Source organism: Mauremys reevesii, linkage group 3 (assembly GCF_016161935.1).
Source record: "Mauremys reevesii isolate NIE-2019 linkage group 3, ASM1616193v1, whole genome shotgun sequence".
Classification (NCBI taxonomy): Eukaryota; Metazoa; Chordata; order Testudines; family Geoemydidae; genus Mauremys; species Mauremys reevesii.
This window is the reverse complement of record NC_052625.1, coordinates 18128196-18143103: the sequence shown is the minus strand read 5'-3', so window position 1 is coordinate 18143103 and position 14908 is coordinate 18128196. Positions and strand designations below refer to the sequence as shown.

Below are 14908 nucleotides of genomic sequence, written 5' to 3'. Positions count from 1 at the left end.
TTGTCATCCACACTATAACTTTCAGTGACATGGACTGATTCCAGATTGTCCCTCTGGATAAAGATCTCAGAGAGCAGTGGTTCACTAGATGTTCCATGGTTTGGATAGCTTCTCCACAGTCGCATATTGGACTGTCTTTCATTTTCCACTTGCGTAGTAGGTAATTGCAATGTCTGTGTGAGGGTCTGATGCAATTTGCTGTGATCCATATCTTATGTGGCATGGGGAAACCAGGTGGTTGGTCTATAGGATCTGTGATCAGGTCTTGATTCTTGACCCTGCTGTTTTCCTGTTAAGTGCTTTGGCATGACCAGTGCCATCAGTGTAGTGACCAAATGCTGATTGATGGCCTTGCTGTCTGAAAAAAGCAACTCAAATGATGATCTCAAGTGAAATGGCCTTTTTGAGGGAAAATGTTTGGTAGGCTCATACTTATGTATATGCAACCTCAGCATAGAAGGCCTCTTTCCTGCAAAATACAATTACCTCACCAAGCTATTATATGAACAGAAATCAATATTTTCATGATACCAGAGACTCGCTTATGGAAAAAGCATCACAACGTTGTGTTCTAGGATACCACTTAGTGGCGACACCACCCAAAATGTGGACTGGCAACATTTGTGAGACAAGGTCTCTGGAACGTCTGCTCCATAGACTCAAACTCTTCAGCATCATAAGCAATCACAACAAGAGTCAGTGAACTTATAATCACCATTGTCTATAAGTCATCAAATGTTACCTGGCCCACACCAGTTTTACTAAGTCACAGCCACATCAGTTTTATCAAATATACACAATTTATGTACTCTTTAAAACCGTTGGCCTCCAATAAAGGAAAAACCACCACAGCAACAACACATTTTGTGGTGTTTATTTGCTTCACTTGGGTTTCTGCATGTTTTCTCGTACCGTACACAGCATTGTTTAATCATTAAAATGCAGCCCCCACCTTGAAGCTAAGAAAAGAGGGGAAAGTGATGTGTTGGGAAAACATAAAATCATGTGGTCTATAGTGTACATCATGGCTACAGCTGGAGCTCCTTTGCTTTAGGCGTTCAGACCTGTTGCTCTTCTGGTATTCCCCTAGTACCCGATTGTTTCATATCAGTTTGGTGTATTATTGACCTAAATAATGTATTGTTCAAAAGGAACAAAGAGAACTTATCTTCAACAATTGTTTTATTTTTAAGATAAATCTGTAAACAAATGGAACTAATGGTTGAGCTTCAGACTTCAAAATTGTGGGCATCTCTGCTCCAAGATGGAAAGAGAACTATCGCCTACCCCCTAGTTAGCACAGACAAGAGTGACAGTAATTTCACATTACAGGTCCTCCTTGCAAAAATTCAATATGCTGCTCTGTATGCAAATTTAGGGTATCTGTTTTACTCCACACTAGGGATGGGTGAATGGTTGGGATAAAATAAGACCTGCCCAATCCTTTGCTCCAAATTTGAATCAAATGAAATCTTCAATCCTCACAGGAGTTCTGAAAAAATATTTTGTTCAGGCACTTGTTTCATGGTGATACATGCAATATAAGAACCTGCCAGGGCAAAATGGCTTAGTTTACTTATTCTCTTCTCATTTTCATTCTTTCTAGCATGTGATGCTATTCTCAGTCTCCTGGTATACTGGGCCCTGCTGAAGCACAGCGAATCTCCCAAGTAAGTAGCTCTGTAAAATTCTCCTCCCCCAGGGTAAGTCTTTTTCTTTTCTTCTTCTTCTTTTTTTTTTTTTTAAAGCTTCTTCATCATGGTGAAAGGCAGGAAAGTGGAATTTTCATGATAGCTCAACAAGGTTGCAAGAAAGCCTTTATTTGTAAGATTTCTGTTCAGATGTTTTGGTCAAATTACTTAATTTAAACATGCCGGGTCAAATTCATACCTCGTGTAATTCCATCGATTTAGTGAATGGGATGAACTAGGCCCCAATGATTTTGGATCATGCAGGAGTTGTCATACTGGATCAAATCTGTGGTGCGTATAGGATTCTGTCTCTGACAGTGGCCAGATGCTTCAGAGATAAGTGCAAGAAACCTTGAGTAGGCATCTGTGGGATTCCTGTCCCCCACATTAGATTGCATCCTGCTCTTTAATAAAGATTGGCTTAAATCCTGAAACAGGAGGTTTAATACCTCTTCTAGAATGTATGTTACCCTCCAGCATTAACTATGATAATGCTGGATATTCTTGTTCTCCATAGAAACGTCCAGTCCCACTCTGAATAGTGTTAAGAGCCTGACCTCAACAGCAGCTTGAGGCAATGGACTTTAAGTCTAATTATTAAATGCATGAAAAAAATATCCTTTTATCTGTTTTGAATCACCGCCTTTTAATTTAATTGAATATCGTCTTGTTCCTGTGTTATGAGACTTGGAAATTTACCTTCTCTAAACTCTTCATTATTTTATATGTTTTTTATCATGTCCCCTCTTACTCATCTCCTTTCGGAGGGAACATTTTGAGATTTGCCCAATACCATTTGGCATTTTCACCTGGAAATGTGTGGATCTCTGCAGCTTTTGCCTGCGTGTGTTGCAGACAAACCTTTTTGAGAGGTTCATGAGAGATTGCACGTATCCAAAATCTCAAAGCAAAACTTGGTTGTGTGTCACAGCAATGCCAGATCACTCTGTTTTGCATGGTTCTCCCCGGATTGCAATCCATGCCTCACCACTGAAATTAGGCCCAAGTCTTCTAAATGCCGATGCAGGGATATGGCGATCAGTCCAGCCTCCTCACATGCTTTTATTTAACTGTTGGGCCTGCATCCTAGTAAATCTGCAATTTCTGATGGTTCATGAAGGGGCTGATTGGACAAAACTGAAAAGTGAGCATGCAGCTTGTACTCAGAATAAATGACTGGATGTCACAATATCCTGTGGCAGTCAGCGATCCGCTGACTTACATAAAGAGGAGAAATGGCACAACAGGGCCAGTCTGGAATGCAGCATCAGTAACATGCCTGCCTTCTCTGAAACCAGATCTTGCCCTGACCCTGATTAATTACTCAGGAATTGTTCACACGACTGAATTCCTGCTGGCAGTGGGTCTCCTTTCAGGACTGCAAATTAAAATAGAGCATTTATAATCCTTGTGAATTATCTCTGTAGCTGGATGGACATCCTATCAGATGATGATCATGTGATGGGGCTCCTACTGCTCGCCAGCTCCTCTGGCTCCCCTGATGAAATATTAATATGTTTTTAGTATATAAGGTTATTATTCTTGTATACTATACTTTAGACATATCTATCTGTGTCTCTAGTCACCATGAACTTTATGAGCTGAAACACTCTATATAGAGAAACACATTTTTCTGTCTTCCAAGCTAGAGTCATAACTGAATGGCCTTAGTAGAATCGTGATACTGTACTTAGCAACTAGCACTGCTTTAAATACACTAACATGGGCCAAAGTACAGCAGATATAATGCAGTATGAAGTATGCTGCGTTCCCATGAGGGATTGTTTATCTCCTTCAAGTTAGTAAGTAAAGACTGGGGACCTACTATAGATCTGGCTTGCATGTTAACTTACCACTGCTGCATGCTGTTAGCTGTGCCCTGGAATGAAGGGGAATGTCTTCAGACTGCTAGGCCTATGTAGCTGTAGAAGGTGAGTACTCTGACAAATGAAAGGTAAAGAGAAACATCTGAAGTATGCACAGAAACAAGAAGGTAATGGATGAGACAGAACATATCCTTGTTTCTAGCAATGTATGCTAGTATCGTCAACCCCAAGCATTCTAAAATCATGAGTTGGGTCCCAAAAATTGATTTAAAAATCCTGAGATTTTTTTTTTTAAAGTTGAGTTTGTTTTGATTGCCTTCTAGTATTTTGAGCCTTTAAAGGTCACATTTTCATGTTTTCTTTGTAACCAGAAAGTCTAGAAACTTACTTTAAAAGCTGATTTTTCACACTCAATCCCCTGACTCCAGGGGCTGGGGTGTAAAGAAAAACACCAAACATTGAAAGCCTTGTGATAAAATTGTGAGAGTTGGCAACTTTTTAGCAGTGAGTGATTCCAGGCTTTTGTCAGCGTGCAGGTTTCTCAGGGCATCAGTTCCCTCTGCAGAGGTGTTTGACTATTCATTTTAGCACTCAGTGGCTAGTATGTATTTAAAAAAATGTTGGCCTGATGTCTGAAATTCCCTAGAGAGTACCAAAATAGAGCTCTAAAAGTGGCACTGTTTTGCTAATTACCAAGGCCAACTGTTGTCTGGCTTGCTTGCCTGTGTTAACACACTCCTCCTTCTTCCCTCTCCAATTTTAGTTCTAATGCTAACTGAACATACTGTGATTATGCTAATAATTCTGGCTTTGCTACATAAGGACATATGTGAGATGCACTGATTTTCCTAATTGAGTCAATCTGGTCTTATTGGTCCACATACAGTACTTGTAGGTTTATTTCCCTAGGTCAGACTACTTGGCACGATTACAATATGCATTGCAGAAACAGAAAGGGGTATGGTCTAGTGGTTCGACAATGGGACTGGCACTGAGCGGCTACTAAATTCTAACTCTAGCTCTGACACGAACACCCTGTGTGGCCTTGGAAAAGTTACTTAAACTCTCTGCCTCTGTGGCGAATACTTGCTTACCTGCATTATTGCTGTGAGGATTAAATTGGAAATGTCTACAAAACACACTTCACTCCAGGGTTAGCTGTGCTTGCTTATGACTTCAGTGAATTTAGACTGAAAAGTGCTAAATTGTGATCAATATTCAATAACCTGTAGTATTGATAGTCAATGGAGATTGTAGCTTTAATGTATACTGTTTATCTACAGAACTTAGATGGCCCCTGTTACTGCGGTATCTGAGCACCTTACACTGTTTAATGTATTTCTCCCCTCACAACACTGTATGAGGTAGGGAAGTGCTGTTAATCCCAGTGTAGTAATGGGCAACTGAAGCATAGAGAGGTGAGGCATCGAGGGTCACACAGGAAGTCTGTGGCAGAGCAAGGAACTGAATGATGTGGGTCTCCTACATCTTAGTTTAATGCCTTAACCACTGCACCATCTTTCCTTCCACTAGTTGTACGCTAGACGTTTGGCATGTCATCAAAAGCAGAGTTTTTGAGGGCGGAAGGCAATTTCTTCCTGACAAAATGAAGACTTTATTAAACACAGCCAAACAAAAGAAAGATGCAGCCTCTTCCCTGGGAATAGAAAGACAAAGGGAGGCCACTCTCGTACGCAAATTTGGCTAAGTCATTGTTGCTTTGTGGAAAGATAAAACAACATTGCTGTAGAGCATTGCAGTCAAAAATTACTAGCAAATGTGTGAGCCCTTCACAAGGTGGGTGAGGCTAATTATAAGATCATTTTACTGCAGTGTTCATTGTGAAGCAAATTATAAAAAATGTTCCTGTCCTGATTGGACACATCTGCCCACATGAGCTGTTTTGACACCAGATGATCACCAGGCTTCGTGTGTAGGGTTGGTAAGGTACCAAACCACTGGAATGTAGATAATTACAATACACAAGAGATGATATCTCTCTGCCAAAACACATGCCATGCTGTATTAAATGACACACGCTGACAATAATGCTGGAGGGAACAGGATTGGGCCCCAGATGTGCCACTAGCACTTTTCCCTCTCTAATTTCTATGATTTTAATATATGTGTCACATGCACACGTCCCTGTGTTGAAACAGTGGCAGCAGTTAGGCTTAACCATCGAGTGCCACTGACTTGTGTGTGCTCTAGTGCTATGTATGAGTGAGGTGTTACTATTGTATGGTCTATTGTGGGACCAATGCCCCCGAATTAGTCCTGTTGTGAGCCACAAAACAATATGAGCCTTTGCAATATTGAGATACAACATGGTGATTAAAAATCAGAGTTTTAGCTTTAATATTTAGTTATATTTTCTTGGTTTAAACAAAATGGGTTATATACAATAATTTTATTAGAGTTTTTGCATGTAAGTTGCCATTCTGTTTCGTAATGTTACTTAAGGAGACAAAAACGGGGAGCCAAAATATATGTATTTATTTGATTGACAGTAATGGCTCTGAGAGAAATAATTTAAATATTATTTACATATTATCTGAAACCGTAATATACGATCATGTCAATCCATAGCATTGGCATTGTTATTAAATGGATCTCTGACATGATAACTCATAAGGGTGTTATGTAAATTAGGCATATTTAAAAAATACTTTTGTAAGAAAGTTACTGTGCAGGCGTGATAGGTGAGCTTTAAAATCAGTAACTCTGTCACTTTAAAATGCACAGTCTACAGTTGTGACTAGTGGATCTACAAAGCTCCCGGGTAAGGCCCATATTCAGCAAAGCACTAACACATGTGCTTAAGACCATCCTGATTCTACATGGCATTTAAGCACACAGGACTTCAAGTTAAATCTCTGCTTAATTGCTTTTGCTGAATTGGGGACTAAAACCCACAGTGGTCTTCGAGAGGTAGGAAGAAAAGGTGCATTACAAGGTAGTAATAAATAAAAAATGAATACCCCGATATATTTTCACTCTGTTAACTTTGTAAAAATGTGTAAAGGTGTATCTCCTGGCTTGAGTCTTCTTACACCAGGTTTTAACCCAAAGAATATTCTGAATTATAAAACCTTAAGAATGCAGTGGGGAACTAGAATGGAAATGCCGACAGATCTTGAACTATGTGTAATAATGATGGCAGATGCTGTTTTTATTAATGGTTTTTGAGTACATACTTTAGCTTCAGTAAATTTGCATGCAGCAGTGTGATCCATTAAACGGGTCATATTTACTGCCTCTCAGTAGCAGAGAAAAAGATTTTGCTTTAGGTTTGGTGCTAGGTTTCCTAGGTTTTGTGTAAAGATTGTTGTCATTATTCTGGAAAGTCTCAAATGAGGGATGGCGTCCCATTGTATTAGGTTTTATACAAACACACAAGATGATGCAGTGTCAGATGACGTGAGATTTAAGACCCCATTGTGTTAGGTGCTATACAAGCATATAATTAAACATGGAGTCAGATATTCAGCTTGTGTAAATCAACCTAGCTCCAGAAGAAGTAGCCAGGGTCTCTTAATATAAATTAACAGTTTAACAATTCAAGATGTGGGGTACCCAATCCAGTACCTACCTAGGAAGGATGGATATGATCTGGTCGTGGATGCATTATGAGAATGACGTCTTCTCCCAGGCACAAAGCCCAGGGTTGTTGCTTTTTTCGTCCTTTGGTAAACAAACACATACGAAGTGCACATTGCTAGATGTGTTTATTACTCCTAAAGGAATTAGGTGCCAAACAAATCAAAATTCTGCGCCAAAATAATAACAATTTTGAGCACATTTTTTTAAAATTCTGCAAATTTTATTTGTCAATAAATAAATGTGGAGGTGGGAGGGTCTGGGTGCTAGGGGAGTGGGCTCAGTGGTGTGAGGGTCCAGGTGCATGGGGGTAGGGCTACTTGGATTTGAGGGGTTTGAGTTTGGGGGGCTGATCGGGGTGGTATGGATGCAGGGGAGAGGGGCTCAGCTGGGTTCATGATGCAGGGGGGCTGAGGTGTGGCAGGGGGATGGGGGTTTGGGGATGGGGGACGCAGTGGGGAGATCTGGGTGTGGGGGGTGAGACTTGGTGGGACGATCTGGGTATGGGGGGCTCCAGATGCACAGGGGTTGGGCAGATGGGGGAGCAGTTCCCTATAGTGACGCCTTCCTTGTGGCTGATTCCTGCGGCTGGGGGAGGTTTCTGGGGGTCGGCGGCTCCATGCAGGGGAAGTGCACTCCTCCCCCACACCCAGCCCAGCCGGGACTAGCAGCTGAGCCCAGCGCAGGGTAGGAGCCCCTGGCTAGGGCGGCCCCAGCCCCTCAGGGCTGGGTGTGTGGGAGGTGAGGGTTGGTGGGGTTCCCAGGAGTGGGGCTCAGTGAGGTGGTTTTGGGGGGTGGAGGGGTGGAGCTTGGCAGGACGGTATGGGTATAGGGGGTATGGGTGGATGGGGGGGGATGGATCTGACCCAGCACCAGCCGAGGTGTCCCTAGCCCTGCTCCCCCACAGTGATTTACCTTTCTGCTGGCTGCTCCGGGCACCTGAAAGAACTCACCCACACTGCTGAGAAGGGGCATGTGACCGCTCTTGCGGCTTCCGTTTGCTTCCCCATCAGAAAGTCATTTTTCTGGAGGGAAGAAAAGAAATCTGTGGTTGACATGAATTCTGCATGCGCACAATGGTGCAGAATTCCCCCAGGAGTAGTTTATACTTTGTCCCTAAAAAACGTGGCAAGTAAATTTAAAACTGTAGTGCAGTGTCCAGTGTGGGTAATTTGAAGTGTGTATGTAAACTTGGGGAGGGGGAATCCTCTGGGGTCCTCTCCCTAGGAATTAACACTGAGGGTTTACCTTTGACTCCTGGATTTAGGAGCACGGGTTAAAAAGTCCTGTAAATAATAGATGTCTTCTGGCCATTTCTCAGGGCTGTTCAAGTTAAAGCTAAAGATGCTAAGACAAATTCTTCTTTCATTTATTACACTGAGGTCAGTCCATGGTATTTCACCAGTGTAACTGAGACCTAAATTCCCCCCCTCACTCACACACACATCCCTTCCACTCCCCCGCTCACTGTCCTGTTTGAAAAAGTGTAGGGAATAACCCTACTGTCCTGGCCAACATTCTGTCAACACCGGGCTAAGCCAAGCTTACTTAGATTTTTGGCTGTAAAGGTTCCTGAAATATAAAAAGAAAGTAAAGCCTCTTTCAGACACACGAAGATGCATTTATGGGAAGAATCATGCAGCCTGAACAGACACCTCTATGATTTGTGCTAGCTCTGAGGGCTAGCTTATATGGCTAAATTACTACACATACTATCTGAGGGCTGGTCTACACTAAGGGGGAAAATCGATATAAGATACGCAACTTCAGCTACATGAATAACGTAGCTGAAGTCGAAGTATCTTATATCGATCACTTACCCGTCCTCACGGCGCGGGATCGATGTCCGGGGCTCTCCATGTCGACTCCGCCACCGCCGTTCGCGGTGGTGGAGTTCCGGAATCGATAGGAGCGCGTTCGGGGATCGATATAGCGCGTCTAGATGAGACGCGCTATATCGATCCCTGAAAAATCGATCGCTACCCGCCGATACGGCGGGTAGTGAAGACGTAGCCTGAGATATACACAACTAGCTCCCATTCATGTTATTGAGAGCTGTGTATGTGTACTGAGAGGAGAATAGATTCCAAGCATTTTGTGACTGTTTGAATTTCAGCTACACCTGGTTCTGTTTTGGTCTCTGAGTGAAGCCTGGCTGCTCATGAATAACCAGCAACCAAATATATCTTGAAAAAACATTTTAAAAAAAGCACCTGCTTTTGAATTACTTCCTGCCCTGACAACCCCTCTTTGATTCCCAATTCCGGTCTGCCAAAAGGCTTGGATTCCAATCAAGTTGGTTCTCTGAGCATTAATACACAGATAAATAAATGCAACAGGCAATCAAGCTGCAGTGTGCTAATGGCAGGACACTTGAAAGTGCCATACTTTAGATAATGGTGTCAGCTTCAAAGAGGCATGCAAACTGGTTTAATGAAATGTTACATTTTATTAAATTCCTGACCATTGTGAAGAGATTGCACGGGGGAATGTAAAAGATTGGGAGTTCTGAGTTTTATTTCTGCACTGCTGATAAGCAGTAATTTTTGCAGAAGGGGAAGAAGTAATCCTCTGCAATAAAACCATTTTCATAATACCATGGGAATGAGTTATTGCTTGAGGTAAGGCACAGTTTCTAATGGCTGCCTAAGCTTTCATCTCCATCTTTCATGGGCTAGTCAGACATTTTTATAGTGCTGACACAAAAAGAGAGCATTTATGTTGCTTCCATTCTCCATCTGTCAACAGTTAGGTTAAAGTGCTACTACAGGAATACTTTTGATCTGATTTCCATTCTAACTTGGTGCATCAATATGCAGGATTTGAACCGTACCAACTCTAAAGTCCTAATCACGGAATTTTTATGCACCATTAATGGTTAGCAAATAGTTTCCTTTGTTTCCTATCTCTTTAGCATGATTTAGGGTCAGGGTGGCATTTTCCTTTTATTCTGATTCTCCAAGCTGTAGCGTTAGCTGTGTTACGATGTCCTAAAGTGCCATATTCACCTTTGGAGCGTACAGTCTGAAACGGTATGTGGTGTCAGGCCAACTGTGGTATTCCTGCTTCATTGTCTTTATCCCTACCCCCTGCCCTCCCACAGCTCACCCCACCCTAAAATATAATATATGCCTTCTGTGCCCTAGGTAGGATCAAAAAATAAGCCTGTAGTAGCCTTCTAATCCTTGCTTTACCGCTGCTTCATTTCTTCACTTGAACCTGATTTTACTAGTAGAACAAACCACAAGCAGACATTCTGCATGTAGACATCAAGCCCAACTTTGCAAACCTCCATGGATAGAACTCCCATGGTCTGTTGTGTGCAGGGGACTCAGGGGGTTGTGCTCGTTGAGCCAGATGTTGTCAGTAAACTGATGCAGACGGGTCTGTGCTCCTTTCTATAAGGTGCACAGAACTGCCATTCATGTCCTGGCCCTCCTGTGCAAACACTTGTTTTGTGAAAATCTGAAAATAGTGAGGGCTCTATGACATGTGAGATGTCACCTGGCCAAAAAGTATTTCCACATCTTAAAGTGTTTGTGCTGAGGAAGGGGAGGAGGACAGGAGGGTTAAAAGAGCAAATGTTAGTGCTCTACATCAGTTTCTTGGGCGTTTCTGAGTTTTGAGGCGTTTTCAACTGTTTCTTTCAAGCGAGCACATATCCTGAGTGTTAATATTTATTTTTGTGTAAATTTCCTCTGTATTTTCAGAAGTGGCCCCTGCTTTGGGGTGCCTCATTTGAGCCCAACTTGAGCACCCACCACCCAAGTTACCCTCCTTAAACCTGCTTTGCTGTGATACCTTCAAAAAGCGCGACAGGAGTTAGGCTGCTGCTGGGCTCAGACCACTGCTTATTATGCTGACCAATATTGTCTCATTGTTTCCTTATTCTCGCCTGTCTGTCTGCATTATATTGTTGTCTTTTGTTATACTTGGCTTGTAAGCTGTTTGGGGCAGGGACCGTCTTTTTGTTCTGTGCTTATACCGCCCCTAGCATGATGGTGTGTTGGTCCTTGACTAGGGCTCCACATTGCTCCATTAATACAAATACATAAAAACATAAATAAAAAGAGCTGTGCACCCTCACCTAAGCCCTTCTGCAGTTCAGGCCCCGGGTGTCTCAAATTGGGCATCCAAAAATCATCAACTACCTTTTACAAATATTGGGCCTCCTATCAAGGTACAGTAGCCTCTGAGAGGCAGGATCTAGGGGTTGAGCCGTACCACACTGATGCATGGGGGTGCAAATTGCAACTTTCTCCACCATACTGCGGTGGTGGCTGCTGTCCCTCATTGGGAAATTCTTCTGGTGGAAAGGGAAAAACAATGTTTGCAATGCAACCTCTCAGTTGTTCTACCAGGGTAGGGAAGCTGTAAATTGAGAATAAAACTCCAAAGGATCCCACTAGTGGAGGCTGTTTGGATGATGTGTTGAATCAGTTAATTTTCCAAGTGCACTGACCAAAGCTGACTACTTTTGTGGTATTTTGGGTGTTCTGAGTTGTGCAAAGTGACCACTCTCCAAGAGAGCTTTCCCCTGCTGGTGGCCCACTGCTAGGGTGTGAAGGAGAAGATGAGCATGTAGCTGAGTTTCGTGGAATCCTAAACACAGGGTATGGTATTTTGTCTCCTTCCTTTCACATTTCTCCGGTGCTTTTCACTTTCATGCTATGGGAGTGATGCTAAAGGACTAAGTCCCAGTCCCAGCTAGTCACTTTCAAGTCATTAGTTCATATGAGATACTGGAACCGCAGTGTCCTGGACACATGTCCTTGGCCATGGCAGTGGGTAGTGTCCCACTTTCACGCTGCTTTTCTCTACACACGAATCCTAGGTAGGAGTAGAGATGGGCCTGACTTACACACTACAGATCCAAATCTGAAATTTGCTGGAGTGTGGTGGTCAGATCCAGGGATTTGGTCGTGTTCAGTCTGAGAGAGCCTTGTGCTGCACAAGGATCAGAACTTCTTCAGAGATGAGGAGTTTTGGGGTCTAAGGTTCGTGAGTTGTGTTCTTGTACCTGTTTTTAGAGTATCGAAGGCCAGATTCCACAGGTTTCTTTGTGTTCTTTGACACAGTTGGCTGCCCTTGACCCACCTGTCAATCTTTTGCTGTTCATATTAACCCGAAGATTGCTATTAACTGGAGAAGGAGGTGTTGCTGGAAGGGCGAAGACAAAGGAATGTGCATGTTACAACTGTTTTATTCATTTTTACTGCTCTCTGTCCTGGCAGTTGTGCTTCTTCACTGTTCCTTTCATATAGTTGTCCACCCTCTGTTACCTCCCAAAATGACTATTAATGGAATTCTCTACATTTTTTCTGAACTCTTGGTTTTTCCTCTTAGTTCCTGATTATTTTAATTCTCCCAGACCTTTTCTCATCTCCTTGGCTTGTCTGCCTTTAATTTACAGTATATCATTTTTCTACTCAGACTCTTCATTTCCATTCCTGTAACGTTCCATCTTCTTTCTTGGCGCCCAGGCTGAGCACACAGACCGGTTAAAATGAAAATATACTTTTCAGATTTTAGTAGCCTAATTATTTTATTTTAAACGAAGCTGAGACATCAATCAGACCGTTCTCTAAATCCCAGTCACATCAGCAGCTAAATGAAAATATCAGCTATTCTCTCCCATTCCCAGCCCACCTGCTTTTAAATGGCATTAGGAGTTCAGACATGTCCAGGGTTTGTTTGAAATGCTCTTGCAAACCAGGCAAGAGAGATGCATCTGAAATCCTAATATTGCATGAAATATTAACAATGGCGCCGGAAAATGGGAGCATTCAGAGGGGAGACTGTCAGAAGCCCTTGAGATTGAAAGTGAGGCTTGTTTGAAAAACAAAGAGCAACTCATAGAAACAGTAAGTTGGGAACAGGCAGTATAATAGGGCAGGGCTTCAAGACTCCTGGGTTCTGTTCTTAGCTCTTCCACTGATTTGCCGTATGGCCTTGGATCAGTGACAAATTCTCTGGCCAAAGATTTCAGAAGTGGCCATTGTTTTTTAGTGTGTCAGATTTTTGATGCCGGACTCTTCAGACCCCTTGGGCCATATTTTCAAAGGTGTGAACACCCATTGCTTCCATGGACTTTAGTTAGAACCATGAACACTCAGTTCGTTCGTTCTTTCTTTCGTTCTTTCTTTCGTTCTTTCTTTCTTTCTTTCTTTCTTTCTTTCTTTCTTTCTTTCTTTCTTTCTTTCTTTCTTTCTTTCTTTTTCCCCCTCCTGCCATCCGCCAAGGGAACAAAGATGCAGCAGAGAGTGTTATGAGCTTTATCAAAGTTCAGTCTAATAATAATGAGATTTGCAATGGGCTTCTAAAGGACACAGATCAAGACCACTTACCATAATGGTACTACAAAGTAATGAAGATTCAAGTAGTTCTTATTAGATATGAAGCTATCAGAGGATCAGAACTCATCTAACATTCTATTGCTGGGAAAAAAATCTGTAACTGATGCTGTGGAGGCTTTATTTCTAATATTGTTGTTGTTATTCTTCTAATGCAAGCAGAGCAGCTCCGAGTCTGCATTGTTTGGCTTTGTGGAGCTCCAGGTGTGGATGCTAAGGCGCTCCCACCCATTAAATCTTCAAATAAAGGTTCTAATAAATTTCCATTAAAATAAGTAGTAACCACATTTAATGACCAGTTTGTTTGAGTGTTAACAGCCTGTTAGCTAGCAAACTGGTCATTAACTGGTGCTAACTTCTGCTTTCTTGTTTAAATAATCCCTTAGCATCAGTCCTGTTTGTATTAGGACGCTCTGTTGGACTTTTCCTTTTTTCTTTCAATGGTTTTTTTTTATCTTATTCAGTTTTCTCTCACTTGTCTATTTGGTACTTTTCTTCCAGTAGTTTTTATTGTTTGGTATGTTAGGATTATAGAATTTTTGTTTTCTCTATTATTTTCCCCAATAAAAACTTACCTTAAAATTTCTGCCTGCTCTATCAATTAGGTGACAAACCCTATAGAGATAAATTCAGCTGTGGGTGGAACATAAAACCCACAAATCAGTGAAGCCATGGGATACATCTTGATTGCGTATGGAGTTCACACGAGCTTGGGGAGTCCATCCATGTTCTATATTATATTACGAAGCGAATATAACTGTGGCCCCAATCCTGCAAGCGTTTGTGCATATGAATATCTCTATGCAAGTCCAACTGAAGCATTCATGTGTAAATTTATTCACATTTGCAGGATCTGGGCTCTGTATATTTATTGCATATTATGGGTCTCATTTGCCTCTAACATTGGTTTTATAACAGCATATCTTAATTTGATTTCCTGGTTTGTACCAGTGTAAGGAAGTGGAGAAAACCTGAACAGGTTCAATTAAAATGAAACCCAAAATTCAAACCAAATCTGAAATTAATTTTTTTCTGAGGTTGTGTGTGTGGGGGGGAGGGAGGTCGGTCAGTATTCAAAATTATTTTTCAGGTTTGCATTCTTCTTTATTAGAACCTGGTTCCAATCAGGAGTAGGGCTGAAAGGACTGAAACAATACAAGGGGACTGATTCTTATGAAATTCCCATCTCAGTTGTGCAGATGCCAGAAATCTGGATAGTTCAGATACGTAGCCATATGTTTGTGTTCCTGTCCATAGTGCGAACTCGCGAGCATTTTTGCAGCATCTATCCCTGGTTCTCTACAAACTGATGATTATATCTATCATTAGCTGATAAAGTAGACTGGGGCTATAAATAAAACTGCACATTCTATCAGGAAAAATAGAGGATATGAGTGTCTCCTCCCCCCAACTGAATTTGCAACATGGAAAAAAAAGC

The 14908-nt window shown here is 41.9% G+C and overlaps 1 long non-coding RNA gene across 1 annotated transcript in view; it reads left to right on the top strand.

Moving 5' to 3' along the window:
* LOC120401689 overlaps positions 1 to 14908 on the top strand; it is a 225062-nt gene that overhangs the window by 51354 nt on the left and 158800 nt on the right. The window contains exon 2 of the long non-coding RNA XR_005596647.1: positions 1607 to 1670. This is a non-coding gene — a long non-coding RNA (uncharacterized LOC120401689). The remainder of the gene's footprint in view (positions 1 to 1606; positions 1671 to 14908) is intronic.